At 44.6% G+C, this 14,587-nt stretch overlaps 1 pseudogene across 1 annotated transcript; it reads right to left on the reverse strand.

Annotated features, from left to right (window-relative positions):
* Positions 1 to 8,469: 8,469 nt before the first annotated feature.
* On the reverse strand, positions 8,470 to 10,125 carry LOC105547596 (annotated as a pseudogene). Its single transcript, XR_001007241.1, has one exon. The product of XR_001007241.1 is annotated as a Golgi pH regulator pseudogene (transcript).
* Between the last annotated feature and the right edge of the window lie 4,462 nt (positions 10,126 to 14,587).

A 14,587-nucleotide genomic window follows, 5' to 3' on the forward strand; every position in this document is an offset into this window, starting at 1 on the left:
CCCTCGGCCCCTCCCTCGACCCCGTCTCCTTCTCCAGCCCCGCCCGAACTCACCCCTCCAACGCCGCCACCGACACCTCCTCTCCGCTTGCGGGGGACTGAGGACCCAGATGGCCCTTCCACTTGGCAATCCTCCCTTTTCCCCCTCCGTACCGTCAATCGCACGGCCCAGTACTGGCCCTTCTCTGCCTCTGACCTCTACAACTGGAAAACCCATAACCCTTCCTTTTCCCAAGACCCTCAGGCCCTAACCTCGTTGATAGAATCCATTCTCCTCACCCACCAGCCCACCTGGGATGATTGCCAGCAACTCTTGCAGGTCCTCCTAACCACTGAAGAAAGGCAGCGAGTCCTCCTGGAGGCCCGGAAAAATGTGCCAGGGCCAGGAGGCCTCCCAACCCAACTTCCCAACGAAATAGACGAGGGATTTCCCCTCACCCGCCCAGACTGGGACTATGAAACGGCACCAGACTGATCTACAGGCCCGGCTAAAAGGACTCCAAGCAGTACAGGCCCAAATCTGGGCCCCCTTGGCAGAACTGTACCGACCAGGACATCCACAGACCAGCCACCCCTTCCAGCCATAAAGGTTGACGGAATCTCCACTTGGATCCACGCATCCCACGCCAAGGCTGCTCCAGAGACGCCCGGACCAACACCACCTGAGACATGGAAACTCCGACGCTCCGAGGACCCGCTCAAGATAAGACTCTCTCCTATCTAACCCCTTGCTTATTGCTTGCCCTCCTTCCCTGCGCCGTTGGCAGTAATAACCCACGCGGACATATGAAACCGCCCGGATATATATTCATTGATAATAACCCCCACCGGCCATATAACCTGACCTGGCAGGTAATTAATTTTAATAATCATGAGGTCCTAGGTGAAACCTCAAAAATTGCTCCTATAGGGACTTGGTTCCCTGACCTCTATTTCAACCTAGATAAAGTAGCAGGGGTAAATGAAATGGAGGGGGGAGAATGGAGAAAACAGGCTAGAAGAGTATCCATCAGCCGGAACGGGTTCTATGCCTGTCCCGGATTCAGGACAGGGGAAATGGAAAAAACTTGTGGAGATATAACTCACCTGTATTGCTATAGTTGGTCCTGTGTAACTAATAATGATGGGGAATGGAAATGGGCCACGAAACCCTGGTACATAACCATGTCCTTTGTCCAGCGCTGCACCAGAACCCGATATTCAAAAAATTGCAATCTGGTCCGCATCAAGTTTGAGGATGCGGCAAAATCTGATAATAGTTGGATAACAGGGTTAATATGGGGCCTTTATCTATACCAGAAGCCATTGTATGGGATCCCTATTCAAATTAGATTACTGGTCGACCCGGACATAGCCCCTGTTGCAGTAGGGCCAAACCAGGTCTTATCAGAAGCAAAAAAAGCCCCTGGCTCCCGTACCGGGGAAGCCCCTAGTTCCCCTACCAAAGAAGCCCCCGGTTCCCATACCGGAGAAGCCCCAACCAAAAGCTCCTCAAAGCACTTCCCCGCCCTTGATCTCCGCCTCCTCTGAATACACATCTTCAGCCCAAAACGTCACCCGCTGGCCCCTTGACCCGGGAATAGGAGACAGGCTCCTAAATCTCATAAAGGGCTCCTATCTTGCCTTAAACCAGACAAGGCCAGAATTCACCTCCTCTTGCTGGCTATGTCTAGCAACAGGCCCTCCTTATTACGAAGGCATCGCCTCCACTAATAAATTCATTGATTCCACCAATCCTACTGGATGTGCGTGGGAACAACACAATAAACTGACCCTGGCTGAAGTTTCTGGGGTGGGAACCTGCATAGGCCAAGTGCCCCCTAGTCGTCGGCATCTTTGTAATATAACCTTGGCAGTACCCAGCTCCAATCGCTATTTGGTCCCCTCTGAGACGGACTGGTGGGCTTGCGACACTGGGCTCACCCCCTGTATATCCACAACTGTTTTTAGCAGCGGCACCCACTATTGCGTGTTGGTACAAGTTGTTCCCCGAGTCTACTATCACTCTGGAGACTCCTTGGACCTCCGGTATGAGCAGAAAACTCATATTAGACCTAAAAGAGAACCTATCTCCCTCACCCTCGCCGTCATGTTAGGAATTGGGGTAGCGGCTGGAGTTGGGACCGGGACGGCAGCCCTAGTACATGGTAACTACCATCTGCACCAACTTAGAATAGCCATAGATGAGGACCTTAGAGCCATAGAACACTCTATCACAAAACTTGAAGAGTCTTTGACTTCTCTGTCTGAAGTTGTGTTACAAAACCGACGAGGACTAGAGATTGTCTTTCTAAAAGAAGGCGGGCTCTGTGCAGCCCTCAAAGAGCAATGTTGTTTTTATGCAGATCATTCAGGAGTAGTTAAAGATTCTATGGCAAAACTGAGAGAAAGATTAGACAAAAGAAAAAAGGAGAGAGAATCTCAACAAAGTTGGTTTGAAAATTGGTACAACCAATCCCCTTGGTTTAGCACCCTAATCTCCACCATCTTAGGACCCCTTATCCTGCTCACGCTCATCTTGACTTTCCGGCCGTGCATACTCAACCGCTTACTCACCCTTATTAAAAATAGATTAAACATAGTACATGCTATGGTTCTGACCCAACAATACCAGACCCTCAGGACTGAAGAAGAGGCTCAAGATTGAGTCTCTGACACAAAAAGAGGAGGGAATGAAACTAGGCCTCATAAAACTTAAAAAATTAACACCAGATGGCCATGGATAGCCCCCCAATGTTCCCGGAACTCAAACAGAAAAACAATTCCAGGAATGTACATCAGGGGGTCCAGCCCTAAACAGTTCTAGGAAAGTATGGCATGAGGTCCAGCCCTAAACCATTCCAGGAAAGAAACCCATAAGGTCAAGCCCCGACCAATCAGAACCAGACACCTTGCTCAGGCCATAGCCAGACCCAATCATCTTGCGCCTTAAGCTTTGTTTGAACTTCGCGCCAAAAGCTGTGTTTGAACTTGTGTTTGCCTATATAAACAGCCTGTAATAAGCGTTCGGGGTCCCAGGGCCAACTTAGAGCTTGGGACCCTAGTGCGCTAGCAATAAATAACTCTGCTGTGAATCTCGTGTCGGTGATCCTTCGCCGCGACCCCTGCCCAGGAGGGAATCGAGAGTTCGGTTCCAACACTTCCTAGTTTTCCCCCACTTTAGGTGGGACTAGATGGCTAGAGTGGGCTGGAGTTCGTTATTTCCCTTCCCGCAGAGCAGTTGGGCTCTGATAAAACCCCAGCAGGTTAGGCTGAGGTTAAATGGTTTCTACTGAGGGCAGACCCTGTTAAGAGAACAAAATGCTTTGGCCTATTGCAAACTGGTTCTTGCCCACCTGCTACTAGAGGTAGAGGGGATTTTTCACCCATATTCACTGTGACAATCTGGTCAAGCTCCTGAGGTAAAATTAACAAAATTGTGAGGTGAAGATGACTGAGTTCTGAGATTTTATCTCCTAGACTTGGCAATGTTGAGCCACCAACAATTTGCTAATTAGAGTTCAGATTTCCCTGCTCCAGCACTAGTTCACATGGTGTCTGTTATGTGGGTTTCTGCTCTGGTAAGTTGTGATTCTCTGTATTTGTCTTTTCAATTTTGGAAGCAGTGGCTTGCCCTGTGACCTCATTTTTTCTGACAGACATAAGAAGAGCTGGGTTTTCAGTTTGTTCAGGTTTTACTTGTTTTTAGGACTTAGTGATGACTTGTAGCTTCTTACATGCCCAACTGGATACTATATGTATATAAATCTATAGCTTTCTCTCCAAGAACAGTGTTAGCAACTATCAATAAGTTTGGATATATTGTACTTTATTATTTTTAGTTCAAACTATTTTCTAATTTCTCTTGTAATTTGTCTTTAACCCATAGGTTGTTTAGGAGTGTGATGTTATTTTCCCAAGCATTTGGGGATATTTTCCTTTGTTTCTGTTACTGACTTCTAGTTTAATTCTATATTGATTAGAGAACATTCTTATTACTTTTTTTTTTTTTAGATGGAATCTCACTCTATTGCCCAGGCTAAAGTACAGTGGTGTGATCTCAACTCACTGTAGCCTCTGCCTTCCAGGTTCAAGTGATTATCCTGCTTCAGCCTCCTTAGTAGCTGGGACTACTGGTGCGGGCCATCGTGCCCCATTACCATCAGGTTTTAAAATTTTAAATTTTGAAATAATTATAGATTTACAGGCAATTACAAAGAAAGCAAAGAGAAGTTCCCTGTACCCGTAACTTAGTTCCCCCCAAGGGCTACATCTTATATAACTATAGTACAATATTAAACCCAAGAATCTGACGTTGGTACAATGTTTGTATGTAGTTCTAGATCATTTTATCATGTGTAGATTTGTGTAACTATCACTGGAAATCAGAAAAAAAGTTTCATCACCACAAAGACTTCCCTGTGGGTGCCACCACTTAATTAGTTACACTCACTTCCCATGCCAACCACCCCCGCACAACTAATATGTTCTTTTTTTTTTCTTTTTTTTGAGACAGTCTCACTCTGTTGCCCAGGCTGGAGTGCAGGGGCACAACCTCGGCTCACTGCAACCTCTGCCTCCCGGGTTCAAGCCATTCTCCTGCCTCAGCCTCCCAAGTAGCTGGGATTACAGGCACGTTCCACCACACCTGACTATTTTTTGTATTTTCAGTAGGCACAGGGTTTTACCATGTTGGCCAGGCTGTTCTTGAACTCCTGACTTCAGGTGATCCACCTACCTTGGCCTCCCAAAGTGCTGGGATTACAGGCATGAACCACTGTGCCAGGCCTAATGTGTTCTTAATCTCTGTTTTTTATTTTGTTTTTAGAATGTTATAGAAATAGGCCAGGTGTGGTGGCTCACACCTGTAATCCCTGCACTCTGGAAGGCTGAGGCAGGTGGATCACATGAGGCCAGGAGTGCAAGACCGGCCTGACCAACATGGTGAAACCCTATCTCTACTAAAAATACCAAAATTAGCTAGCTGGTCGTGGTGGCTCACACCTGTAGTCCCAGCTTCTCGGGAGGGTGAGGCATGAGAACTGCTTGAACCCGGGAGGCAGAGGTTGCAGTGAGTGGAGATGGTGCCACTGCACTCCAGCCTGGGTGACAAAGCAAGATTCTGTCTTAAAAAAAAAAAGGTTGGCCTTTTTCACAACCTAATGCTCTTGAGATCCATCCAATTTGTTGTATCAACAGTTCCTGCCTTTTAATAGCTGAGTAGTTGTTTATTGTATGGATGTACCACAGTTTCTTTAACCATCTACCTATTGAGGTACATTTTAGTAGTGTGTTTTGCTATTATAAATAAAGGTGTTACAAATAATTGTGATAGATTTTTGTGTAGACATAAGTTTTCATATCATTTTGTGTTGTTAAATATTATTGAATATATACAATATATATTGAATGCTACACATGTAGCATTTACATATTTCTGTTTTATAAAATGTCTCTGTTTTATCAGTATGAAATGCCTCCTTTTTTTTTTATTATGTCATGTCTCTATGGTAATACTCCTTGTCTTAAAATCTACACTTTATGTTAATACATATGTTTTATGTTAACTTTTTTATGGTTAGCCTTTGTGGTTTTTTTGGGGGGGCGTTGTTATTGTTTTTAACTTTATTTTATTTAATTTATTTAATTTATTTTTTGAGACTCACTCTCATAAATGGAGTGTAGTGGCGCGATTTTGGCTCACAGCAACCTATGCCTCCTGTGTTCAAACAATTGTCATGCCTCAGCCTCCTGAGTAACTGGGACTATAGGGGTGGGCCACCACACCTGGCTAATTTTTGTATTTTTAGTAGAGACAGGGTTTCACCATTTTGGCCAAGCCGGTCTTGAACTCCTGGTCGCAAGTGTTCCACCTGCCTCAGCCTTGCAATGTTCTGGAATTACAGGTATGAGCCACCACACCCAGCCTAACCTTTGTGTTATATATCTTCATCCCTTTACTTTTCTTTTTTCTTTTTTTTTTTTTTTTTTTGAGACAGAGTCTCCCTCTGTCACCCAAGCTGGAGTGCAGTTGTGTGATCTCAGCTCACTGCAACCTTTGCCTCTTGGGTTCAAGCGATTCTTCTGCCTCAGCCTCCCAGGCAGCTGGGACTAAAGGCGTGCGCCACCACACCTGACTAATTTTTGTATTTTGAGTAGAGACGTGGTTTCACCATATTGGCCAGGCTGGTCTCTAACTCCTGACCTTGTGATCCGCCTCCCAAAGTGCTGGGATTACAGGCGTGAACCACTGCGCCCAGCCTATCCCTTTACTTTTCTAAACCATTTAATTTACATCCTTACATATTTTTAGGGCCTTTAAAAAATTGTGGTAAGATATACATAACATAAAATGTGTTATTTGAATTAGTTTTAAGTATACATTTCAGTAGAATTAAGTACATTCACATCATCGTGCAACCATCCCCATTATCCATCTCCAGAACTTTTTATCATCCAAAATTGAAACTCTGTATCCTTTCAATAATAACTCCCCATTTCTCTCCACTTTCCTAGCTCTTGGTAACTACTCTGTCTGTCTCTATGAATTTTACTATTGTGGAAATCATATATTTGTCCTTTATGTTTGGCTTATTTCACTTTGAATAATGTTCTCACTCTTTATTCATATATCATGTATCAGCTTGTATCAAAATTTTACTACTTTTTAGGCTTTCTGAATAGTCAACAGGTAGAATCAACCAAAATCAATAATGCTGCTGTGAAACACTGGCATGCAAGTTTCTTTTTAAAATTTTAATATTTTAAATTTATTTTATTTATTTTTTGAGACAGGCGATTACCCATGCTGGAGTGCAGTGGCACAATCATGGCTCCCCGCAGCCTTGACTTCCCGGGCTCCAGTGATCCTCCCACCCACACCCAGATAATTTTTGTATTCTTGGTAGAGACGGGGTTTGGCCATATTGCCTGGGCTGGTCTCGAACTACTTGGCTCAAGTGATCCTCCTGTCTCAGCCTCCCAGAGTGTCGGGATTACAGGCATGAGCCACAGGGCCAGCTGGTATGCTTTTAATTTCACTTTCTTGCCTACTTTCTGTGGCTAGAACTGACAACACTATGCTGAATAGTGTGGTGAATATGGGCATTTTTGTCTTTTGCTGATCTTGGAAAAAAAGCTTTAGTCTTTCACTACTTTTTTTTTCTTTCTTTTTTTTTTTTTTTTTTTTAATTAAGAGGGTGTCTCACTCTGTCGCCCAGGCTCGAGTACAGTGGTGAGATCTTAGCTCACTGCAACCTCTGCCTCCCAGGTTCAAGTGATTCTTGTGCCTCAGCCTCCTGAGTAGCTGGGACTACAGGCGCACGCCATGCCCGGCTAATTTTTTTGTATTTTCAGTAGTGATGGGGTTTTGCCATGTTGGCCAGGCTGGTTTCAACTCCTGACCTCAGGTGACCCGCCTGCCTCCGACTCCCAAAGTGCTGGGATTACAGGCATGAGCCACTGTGCTCGGCCAGCCCTTCACTATTGAATATGATGTTAGTTGAAAGTTAATCATAAGTAGCCTTTATGATGCTAAGGAAGTTTTCTTCTATTTCTAGTTCATTGGGTGGGTTTTGTTTGTTTGTTTTTCACGAAAGGGTGTGGGATTTTGTCAAATGCTTTTTCAGTATCAATGGAGGTGATTATGTAATTTTTTTCCATTCTGTTAATGGGGTATATATTACATTGACTGATACTTATATGTTGAATTATCCTCACATTCCAGGAATAAATCCTACTTTTTCATAGTGTATAATCTTCTTAACATATTGCTAGCCAGGCATGGTGGCTCACGCCTGTAATCCTAGCACTTTGGGAGGCCAAGTCAGCGGATTGCCTGAGCTCAGGAGTTCACAACCAGCTTGGGCAACACAGTGAAACCCCGTTTTTACTAAAATACAAAAAATTAGCCAGATGTGGCAGTGTGTGCCTTTAGTCCCAGCTACTCGGGAGGCTGAGACAGGAGAATTGCTTGAATCTGGGAGGTGGAGGTTGCAGTGAGCCGAGATTGCGCCACTACACTCCAGCCTGGGTGGTAGAGCGAGACTCCCTCTCAAAAAACAAAAACAAACCCAAAAACATTGCTAACTTTAGTTTGCTAGTAATTTGTGGAGAAATTTTGTATCGTACTGCTTCAGTATCCTTACTAGTAATAGGTCTATTCAGATTTTTTATTTCTTTGTAATTACATTTTAATAGATTGTTTTTAGGAGCTTATCCACTTCATCTAGATTATCCAATTTGCTGGCATACAATTGCTCACAATATTCTCTTATAATCCTTTTGATTTCTGTAAATTTGTAATGTCTCTTCTTTCTTTTCTTTTCCTTCCTTCCTTCCTTCCCTTTCTTTCTCTTTATTTTTTTCATTACAATCTCTGATTTTAATGACAGTCAATCTCAAGGGAAAGCTATGACCACCTCCAAGTGAAACTTAAAATGGATATCCTATGTGTTTGGCCCAGCTACCATTAGACATCTCTTGCCCCAGAGTTCCAGTGTATTTTTTCCTTCTAGTTTTTTGGTTCCTCTCTGCCATTGCACCAGCCTCAGGTCCACATAGGATGCTCTCTGCTGAGTATTGCCTTGAGTTACTTCTCCCTCTCATGTTCTAGCTGATGCTACTCATGATCACAGTATCACCTGAGTAGGAAAGAGGATGCTAGAGGTAAAAAATGCTACCACAGCATTTTGTTTGTTTATAAAATGTTAGACCCTTGTCCCCTCCATTTTTTCCTCTCTCATATCCAAATTTTGAGACCACTGGCCTCTAACAGTCTGTAGTAGGCCTAAGTTCAAGGTGTCATATGCTTCTCTGGTGCCTGTTTGTGAGCCAAATAGAGAAACACTGTGCTAGAGAGAGTGCTGACCAGGAAGATCACATCAAACCAATGGGGACAAATTGAACTGCAGTTCTCCAAGGACTTCAGTAGTTATGGTGCAGTATTCTAGAGGCATATTCATTCGGATCAGCAGCGCAGAGGAGACAAAGTACATGCCCATTATCTGTGCTAATAGCAGGACATTGACACTGGAGGACTTACTGCTAGAGATGGCATAAAATAACTTGGTATGAGTGATCAGCAGTCCTCTGATGGATGTGGCGATGATTATTCCAACAACAATGGAGGAAATGTGTTGGGACCAAAACTTCACATCACATTGGATTCCCAGATAATTCACAGTGATCTCAATGACTCTTGTGACAGGATCCATTTTCCCAACTCGATCAAAAACAATATTGATTGTTGCCATGAAAAATTTCCAAACACAGTAAACAGAGAAAAAGTAACCCAGAAAATTAAAATATTTCCCTTTGAAGGTTTTGGAGTATTCTGTTCTCTCCTTGGTAGCATACAGATCAGCTGTTTCCAGAAAAAGCTGCCTACTTAGTTCTTCCAAAGCATCCACTTCCTATTGAATAAGTGGTAATACTTTTTATCATTCCTCAGAACCCTGATGATTTGTTATGTACCTCCCCCTTCTGGAACATTGTTCTCTGTGCCATTGCCATCCTTTTCTTTTTGGTTATGATCATATCCATGGTTTGGAGCAGTCACTATTCTAGGGCTAGAATATCTGTGTCAGTCACATTCCTGAGGAAGTAAGACATGAAAGTGTATGGGCAGTAGACAGCACCAAATCCAGCAAGGAGAGCCGTGAGAGTAACTCCAATCACACCAACCCAGCTGATGAACTGTTCTATGGATAAGATCCCATGTTTTGGGCTGAGAATGGGAAAGGAATCTCCTAGTTTCCAGAAGAAATAGCTAAAGGTCAACCACAAGAGACAGGAAAAAAGCAGTTGTTGTTTATGCACTAAGACAGAGGAGATAAAAGTAGTCGGATGTTGCCCACAACAAAATAGCCAGTGTAAAAACGCACCATGAAAACCAGGATCAGTAGAATTACACACAGGTTCATTTTCCAGTGAAAATAACGAGAGCTGCTACTCAATACTCCTAAGATTTCAAACATGCTGAGCTCAAACATAGTGCAAGAAAATGCAAACATCACAGAGAAGGTCACCCATGCAACATACTGACGCACCTCATAGTTCTTAAACAATTGGCCCATGAAGAAAAGCCACCCAAATTAAAAAAAAAAAAAAAAAGTATCTGGGAGGTAATCATGATGCTGGAATCTATCAGGAAGCCTATGGTGAAGTGTAGGGAGGGCTCCTGCCTCCATTTCCCACTTCCAAGGCCGCGGCTCCCTGGGGCCACCGGCCTCTCACACAGCCGGCATTCGCCCAGGTGCCGCCTGTGGCTCGTCAACCCGACGCCATCAAGCTGCGCCTCAGCCAGCCAATCAACGGCTATGTCCTGAGCTTCCCGCCTCGGGTTCAGCGTAGGTAGAGCAGACACCTCCACTTTCATTTCTGATTTTAGTCTTTTGAGTCTTCTCTCTTCTTTTTTTTTTTTTTTTGAGACAGAGTCTCACTCTGTTTCCCAGACTTCAGTGGCGCGATTTCGGCTCACTGCAACCTCCGCCTCCTGGATTCAGACGATTCTCCTGCCTCAGTATCCTGAGTAGCTGGGATTACAGGCGCCGCCACTATGCTCCGCCAACTTTTGTATTTTTAGTAGAGACGGGGAGCTCGCCATGTTGGCCAGGCTGGTCTCGAACTCCTGACCTCAGGTGATCGCCCACCTTGGCCTCCCAAAGTGGTACGATTACAGGCGTGAGCCACTGCGCCCGGCCCTCTCTTCTTTTTTTTTTTTGGTTTATTTAGCTAAATATTTGTCAATTTTGGTGAACTTTTCAAATAACCAACTTTTGGTTTCATTGATTTTCTGTATTGTTTCCAGCCTGTCCTTTCCAATGGCCTGCTTTTCCTGACAGCCTGCCCTATGGATTTAGCACTTACTAGCCAGGTCCACAGTTGCATAAGCCAATTCCTTAAAAAAAAACAAAACAAAACAAAAAACAAAAAAAAACCTCTCATATATAAATATTCACCTGGATGATTCTCCACAAACCGAATAAACCCAGCCTACCACCACGCAACTCAAGAGCACTCCAAGTTCCTTTCCACTACTGTGACTCACCCCCTTCAACCAGTGCGAAGGCAAGGTCTTGCTTTGTAGTCCAGGCTGCAGGGCAGTGGCGTAATCAACTCACTTGAACTCCTGGGCTAAAGTAATCCTCCCGCCTCAGCATAAGCCACTAAAGGCCAGCTAATTTTTAATTTTTTTTTTTTTTTTTTTTTTTTTTTTTTTTTGTAGAGATGGGGTCTTACTGTGTTGCCAGGGCTGGCTTCTAACTCCAGGACTGGCTTCTAACTCCTTGGCTCAAGTGATCCTTCCGCCTCAACTAAAGTGTTGGGATTGCAGGCGTGAGCCACTGCGCACCAGATCGCTGAAGCCGGATTGTATAGACATAGCTCCCTTTTTTTTTTCTTGAGACAGAGTTTCCCTCTTTGTTGCCCAGACTGGAGTGCAGTGACGCGATCACGGCTCACTGCAGCCTCCGCCTCCCAGGCTCAAGCGATTCTCCTGTCTCAGCCTCCCGAATAGCTGGGATTACAGGCGCCCGCCACCACGCCTGGCTAATTTTTGTATTTTTAGTAGAGACGGAGTTTTACCATGTTGATCAGATTGTTCTTGAACTCCTGATCTCAAGTGATCCACCTGCCTCGGCCTCCCAAAGTGCTGGGATTACAGGCGTGAGCCAACGCGCCCGGCCAGCTCCTTCTATTCTGAGATCTTCCAGAGTATTTTTTTTCTGTCGTATAGAGGTTACTATTTTGCCTAACAAGCAAAAGGTTTTTGGATCAAAAATATGATGCCTTTTCTTTTAGTCATGTTGCTTCTGTGAGTCTCTGTTTGAACCGATAGAATCTTTGCATATTATTAAGCATAAACACGGAAAGACTTTTTGTATTCTCTCCTTGATCTTGAGCCATCTCAGGAACCTTTGTCCCTTCTTTGTCCTGAGCTATGTTGTTGAACCCTGAATCCATTACCCTCTTTACTTTTTTTTTTTAGATAGAGTCTCACCTTGTTGCCACGGTTGGAGTGCAGTGGAGCGATCTCGGCCCACTGCACCCTTCTCCTCCCAGGTTCAAGAGATTTTCCTGCCTCAGCCTCCTGGGATTACAGGCGCGTGCCACCACGCCCAGATAATTAGTAGAGACCTGTTTTCGCCATGTTGGCCAGGCTCGTCTTGAACTCCTGACCTCAGATGATTCGTCTGCCTCAGCCTCCCAAAGTGCTGGGATTACAGGCACGAGCCACCGCGCCCGGCCGCTCCCTTTCTTTTTTACTCTGTGTTTGTCTGCATGCTTTGAGAGGCCCAGGTGGTGCCTACCGGAGTAGGTGCCAATGTGCAGGATCCCATCTGTGCAATGCAGGTGAGTCTGGCTTCCTTGGAGTCCCGAGAACAGACCTTTGTCAACAGTTTTCTGCAGAGTTTCCTTGGGGATCTCGAAAAAGGAACAGGGCTCCGTTTTGAGCAAAGTAGGGAACTGGACGTTCTTTACCCTGAATGACAGAAAGGAGTTTTCAAGAAATAGATACGTGGCAACCTCATGTGGATGTGTGAATTGATACTTAGAAACTGTCAAGGCTTTAAAGAAATTATATCCCGGCCGGGTGGGGTGGCTCGTGCCTATAATCCCAGCACTTTGGGAGGCCAAGACAGGCGGATTACAAGGTCAGGAGTTCAAGACCAGCCTGGTCAACATGGTGAAACCCCGTCTGTAGTAAAAATACAAAAAACAGTTAGCTGGACGTGGTGGTAGTCTCCTGTAGTCCCAGCTACTCGGGAGGCTGAGGCAGGAGACTGCTTTAACCCGGGAGGTGGAGATAACAGTGAACCAAGATCGTTCTGGGGAGACAGAGTGAGACTGTCTCAGAAAAAAAAAAAAAAAAAAAAAAGAAAAGAAAAAAAGAAATTATATATTGGCCTGGTCTCTATGGGGACCCCTAATATTGGCATTATTAGCACGATGCTCTAATCAAGTAAGCTGATCAGTTTTAACTAAGAAAGTTTTCTTTTCTTTTTCTTTTTTTTTTTTTTTTGAGAAAGAGTCTCGCTCTGTCGCCCAGGCTGGAGTGAAGTGGCCTGATCTCGGCTCACTGAAAGCTCCGCCTCCCGAGATCACGCCATTCTCCTGCCTCGGCCTCCCGAGTAGCTGGGACTACAGGCACCAGCCACCACGCCCGGCTAATTTTTTGTATTTTTTTAGTAGAGACGGGGTTTCACCGTGTGAGCCAGGATGGTCTTGATCTCCTGACCTCGTGATCCGCCCGCCTCGGCCTCCCAAAGTGCTGGGATTACAGGCGTGAGCCACCGCACCCGGCCTCCTTACGCTCTTTTAAATGTACATACTGTACCAAGGTGGAAGAGAATATGTATTTGTATTAGACTGTATTTGCACTTCTAAAAACCTCTGAAAAGAGAGCAGGAAATTCATGACAATGGTAGCCTGTTTAAAATGCTAGGAACTGTACTTTGACATGATAGCACGTAAGAAAAATAAATAAATAAAATTACAAAGCTGGGAACTGGGCAGATGAGAAAGAGGAAGGTGAGAGTACCTGCATTTTTTTTTTTCTATACTCAGGATGTTTGAACCAAGTGAATGTGTTACTTATTATAAAAATTAAGCCAGGCAGGGTGTTATGTACCTATAATTCTAGCTACTTGGGAGCCTGAGATAGGAGTATAGCTTGAGCCTACGAGATCGAGACCGCTTGGGCAACCTAGCAAGACCTTGTCTCAAAATAACTTTTTTTAATTAATAAAATTAAATAATTTAACAAACACTGTAAGCATATAGTAAAGTGGCAATAATAGTCTCTGGAGTGGTGAATGAAGCCAAGTTATTTATTCAAAAAATAATCTAAGAAAAAACTGTAGACATATAATAAGCAAGGCAGTAAACCACAGGCATCCTCCCTAAGGGTGTTTGCAATAGTGACAAGGAGCCACTATTCTCCAACTAGGAAGGAGACTCCACTTGAAAAGCTAGAGAACAGTGATTCACAGAAGTACTTTGATGTGCAAGAAAGGTAAGGCAAAAAGGAGAGGAGTCTTCCCTAATGGCGTCCAAGACTGGCTTTGGACATCCTATTAAGTGAGACCTGGGAATTTTAGGAGAATCACTGGATTGAACAAAAATTAGACCTAGGCTGGGTGCGGTGGCTCATGCTGTAATCCCAGTACTTTGGGAGGTTGAGGCAGGCAGACCACTTGAGCCAGGAGTTTGAGACCAGCTTGGGCAACATGGTGAAACCCTGTCTCTACAAAAAATAGCAAAATACTATCCAGGAGTGGTGGCCTGTGCCTATAGTCCCAGAATCTTGGGAGGCAGAGGGTAGGATTGCCTGAGCCCAGGAAGTTGGGAGGTCAAGGCTGCATTGAGCCATGATTGTGCCACTGCACTCTCGGCTGGCCACGCCTGTAATCCCAGCACTTTAGGAGGCCAAGGAGGGTGGATCATGAGGTGAGGAGTTCAAGACCAGCCTGGCCAAGATGGTAAAACCCCATCTCTACTACAAATACAAAAATTACCTGGGTGTGGTGGCAGGTGCCTGTAATCCCAGCTACTCAGGAGGCTGAGGCAGAGAATTGCTTGAACCTGGGAGGCTGAGGTTGTAATGA

The sequence above is a fragment of the Mandrillus leucophaeus genome, unplaced genomic scaffold, assembly GCF_000951045.1.
Source record: "Mandrillus leucophaeus isolate KB7577 unplaced genomic scaffold, Mleu.le_1.0 Scaffold392, whole genome shotgun sequence".
Classification (NCBI taxonomy): Eukaryota; Metazoa; Chordata; class Mammalia; order Primates; family Cercopithecidae; genus Mandrillus; species Mandrillus leucophaeus.